This window comes from Pararge aegeria, chromosome 20, assembly GCF_905163445.1.
Source record: "Pararge aegeria chromosome 20, ilParAegt1.1, whole genome shotgun sequence".
NCBI lineage: Eukaryota > Metazoa > Arthropoda > Insecta > Lepidoptera > Nymphalidae > Pararge > Pararge aegeria.
Genome location: NC_053199.1, coordinates 13,186,346 through 13,191,481, shown reverse-complemented (window position 1 = coordinate 13,191,481; position 5,136 = coordinate 13,186,346).

Genomic DNA, 5,136 nt, shown 5'->3' with positions numbered 1-5,136 from the left:
AGCACCCACTATTTCTGATTTCCATGCAATTTAGTATACAGGGGGTTTCGGGGGCGATAAATCCATCTAGGTTTCATTTTTAGAAAATGTCATTTTATTTGCGTTTTCCGGTAATAACCGATTTGGTGCAACGACGTTACGGAGCACAGCGGAAGCACGGGTCAGCTAGTAACTTAGAAAAGTTAGAGGTGCGTGCTGGGATTCGAACACGGCCCCCCGAAAGTGACCTGAAGCAACAACCACGAGGCTACCGCTACTTAAATCGTCATCCCAAGGTTTTTGTTGTTTACCAAACTTCAGGTAACTAAAAACGTTTTAGTTCTCAGTGAAAATTTCAAAAGTTTCATTTCTTAAAGATTCATATATGTTTTTCTACTTCATTCAAAAGGTTGTATTGTTTTGTTGGTCCTATTTAAACAAAGGTTTATTGGGATTTTCGGAGCTAGAGAACCGAAAATACCCAATAAACTTGAAGTATGAGTTTATCTCATGCGAAGTGGTAAGTCTTATAAGCGGAAGGCGTTCCGGCGTTCAAACCCGGGGGGGTTTGAACGCCGGAGAGGGCAATTTAGTCAAATAATAAATTCCTCAATGTTCTCTGGTTTGGTCTGGTGGGATGCTTTGGATGTGGAAATGGAATGAAATGAAATTTGTGTTTCTATGTGGCTAGCTACCATCGTACTGAGAAAGACATGCCGGTAAGTGATTTGCCAAGCGGTATGATACCGCGTAGAAACTGGGTAGGGGTTTCTTTGGGTTTAATATAACTGTCATACCACTAACAGGTTATACCACTACTACCTTAGACTATATATCATCATAAAACATCAGGGAAATAAAAAGATGTTATAGTTTACATATTTATTTCCTTAGTGCGCAATCAAGACGTAGTCGCATTTTAGATTTAAGTCGTAATACGTGTGTTATTATTAAAATATTATATAAAACAGCGGTTTCCGCGAGGCCATCAATGATTTTTGGTGTATTGGTTCACGCCAGCCATATAAATTGAGTAAAGTGAAGTATTATAAACTATTTTGCTTATAAAAATCAAAATTAAACTTTATAAAGTTGTAAATTATATCGTATTATCTAAGCCATGTCGCGTCTGTAAACTTTTGTTTAATATAAATTGAGGATCATTATGAAATAATGATTTGAAAAATAAAAGAACATTAATTATATTAAGTATCTATCTAACTATCTATTTTAATTGTTGTATAATTCTAGTTTATTTTTATTTTATGTAACATTACTCTACAAGTCCCTCAATATGGGTATGAAATGGAAGGCCATTTCATACCCATATTGAGGGAGTTGTGAAAAAATATGTGATCGGCCATCTTGGACGGATTTTAATCAAACATAGCTAAGAACTCCTGACTTATTTTTTTTTCAAACAAAATAAAACAAAATCAAAATCGGTTCATCCGTTCGGTAGCACACACACGCAGACACACACGCATACACACATACACACATTTATAATAATATAGTCTTTGTGAGGCAAAATATTACTCTTTATAAATCAAAAGCTGAAATTAACAATCGACTTACCAGAAACGGTCATAAATTAGTGATATCTGCATATCGTCTGCGAAAGGTGCAGAACTCCTTTGTGGGGTTGAGTATACGCTTTTACAACATGATTCCTAAGGAAATTCTTGACCTACCAATGCATACATTTAAAAAATGTGTAAAAACGCATCTAGTACAGCGAGGTTACTATACATTTGATGAATTCCTCAATGACAAGGTAGAATGGAAGCAGCCAGCCTCGCTCTCATCTCCCGCAAGATAGCAAAATGATTGTAAATGTTGATGTTGGAAAAGAGCAACTACTGAGTTTCTTGCCGGCTCTTCTCGGTAGAATCTGCTTTCCGAACCGGTGGTAGAGTCACACAAACATGCATACTTGACGTTTCAAAAGTGCTTATAAAGTAGGCCTACTTGAAATAAATGAATTTGAATTTGAATTTGAATTTGACAGACACACACACATACGTCAAACATATATTACGTTGTGGGCTTAAGCCCTAAGTAGGTATGTATACCGAAACAGTAAATGATTACTGCATCCACTCTGTATCGCTTGTGTACATCATCGTAGTCATCAAAATGAGACGGGTTAAGTCAGGTTTGGTAGACATTACACGACTATGAGAGAATGAGAGTGTTATGAGAATGTTATGTATAACTCTCTGACAGATATACCAGTTTCCTCATGACGATTTCCTTCAAAGCAAATGATAATCCAATTGCTTTAATAAAGAGCGCACACAGCTCCGAAAAGAGTTACAGGTGCGTGCTGAGTATCAAACTCTGTCCCTCTACAGGGAGGCTGTACTACATTTCGCAAAATGAATGTAGTCCTAGTATTTCCTTTAGAAAAACCTTGTACACTTCGTTGCCAGCTACAAAGGTTACTGCACTAATATAATTACATAAAAAAACAAGATAATAACTAAGCGCAAGCTGTAAAGTTTGTGATGAAATATTTCATTATCTTTTTAATTATGCTCCGAGTCGGATGAATATAAAAGGGGATGTAAAAATTTAATATTACTGCCAGCCACGGAAGATTGCATTTTAAGGGCAACACTAAAGATTGTAGAGTTTATGATTTGATAAATATTTTTTTCGTATTTAATAATGACCACTAAACCAAATTTCGACTCCCACGGTGACCTATTTATTAACTTTAAACATTACTATCTGAAAATTTTCTTTTAAGTTATAGCTATGCAATTCAATCAACGTCTTCAAAATGGGCGTCGATTTTCTGACGATTGGTAGCATTAAATTAAAAACACGACTGCCGAACACTATACAAATTTTAACATATTTTGAAAACAGTGTCACAAAGCCGCCATATTGATTTTTTTAATAAAATTATAGCCAGTGTCACTCATAAAGATGCTAATGAGAGGTATATCATACATTCAAATTGGTTCAGGCATTTATAAATTATGGTTGAATTATGAAGCTCACATACATACATACTCTTACGTCAATACATACATACATAAACCCTAAAGAAATGCATTCTCAGTTTAGAAAATGGTCTTGTAGCATTTCACAGCTAGACCTTTGTCCTTAGAAAAACTCATTCAAATCGACCCATCCTATTGACAATGAAATAAACATAGAGACAGATAAAAAATTGGTTGTCTGTAAAGTCGGCTTACTGAAGATAGTTGAACGTGACAACGTCGTAAGAAAATACTGATGGAATGGTTGCATTTTTCAAAAGACAATTTTAATTTTATTTGTTTGATAGATATTATCGTTGCTATAAACAATTGACACCACATTCACTTTTCACTGCACTTCATCCTTGCCGAAAACATGTAAATGTATTATTGTATAGAAGCTGTCCACGCGGACGCATCGCTCACTCAAGTAGTTGAGAGACAGATGTCGAACGCGAAGGCCGATTGTGCCTCTTTGTCGTTCCGCGCTCTCGCTTGCACTTCAAGCCTTGAATGGAACGCCTCAGAGCGAGGTAACGCCGCATACGTCTTCGTGCGTGCAGCTGGCTCCATCGAATTATAAGACGTTGTCACGTCAAAAAATCACACATTTTTTATCGGTGTTCTGTGCTTTTCCGGAACCTATGCTGTGTGATGTACTGTGCTTTTACACCTTAAACCGTACTGTTTGATATAGAATAGAGTTCTCGGTTTTCACAGAAATCGCAATGTAAGTTTAGGAAACTCAGACAAAAAGGTCTGCGAGATAAAATTCTATTCCATCGAAGTTTTTTCGAACAAATTTTATTCAGCAGATGGTACCAAACATATTTATTCAAAGAAAGAATATTTTAATATAGGATGACGGTAAACTAGTAACAATATTATTATTCCGTATCGAATACAATACGCTGATATATCATAATATCGTATTCCCAAATGATGGCCAGCCTTATTTCATTTAAACAGATATGTTCAGCAATGTACAATTATTTATCGTACATTGTATTCCCTATGTTATTATTTTCAGTAATTCCATTAATCAAATAATTACTCCATAACAAAATAAAATACGAGGCAAATTTCTTATAAGCAGTCGCTTTTAATTTAAAAAATATTAATTTTTGTGTTGTTTTCAAACTGAACATTAACGAATTTTGAATAACCAATCAATTCATAATCACTGTAATTAACTTGATCAGAATATAATCCAATTTAGATGAAAATAAGACGCAGTAACAACAAGTTGGTATAAGACGCGATAATATTTTCTTTACTCATTACTAATGTTGAAACTTCATGCTAGCGACTTTGACTAACGATCGAGGGTACTGTGAATTATGATAGTGGCGAACTTTATGGAGATTTCTTTTGTTATTTATATTAACACGCGTTTGTGAGATAGGGGAATGTTTAATCGCAAAGTGCGTCTCATTGTTAGCGCGCAATTTTACTTCAGAGCTACAGTCATACTCGGATAAACTCAATAGATTCGGTATAATATACCTTCTCGCAAAGGCGTGCATAGAGGGTATCCACAGGGTACGCAGATGATATAAAATGAAAAAAATCTTCAGTACGAGTTATAAATACTTAAGGGTAGAATTTTAATCACTCTTACAATCCCTATCCTTAAGTTTTTCATAAATCGTACTGGAGATATAAAATGAAGAAATGAAACCTATGCACGCCATTCGAAGCATTTTGCTCTCATACACTTTGTGCCGATCGGCAAAACAAGCAGACTTCGAGCTTTTACGTGCTGGCTACGGGAATTATCGTGACGTGAGCAAAACATGTATGGGTATCTGCGTCTCGCGTCCGTCGTTCAACTATTTGGTTCCTACCGTAGGAATGTACGTATAAATTTTCAGATCCGGGTATACATGTTTAGCTTATTTTAAATGCAATATTATATCCACTAGATCTTTTAGATAGGTATCTGTATTTTTTAAACAATGCAATCCGGAGGTTGGTAGCATATACCGACTAGTATTTATACACTTTGTTAAGGTAGTTAATAATTTTGTTTATATAAACATGTATTTTTTTTCTTTTAATTAAGAGTTTACTCATTTTAAGAACCAAATCTATTATGTGAATAGGACCATAGGACTTTAAATTTACTTTTATAAAAAATGATAATGTAAGTAACTAAAGGAGC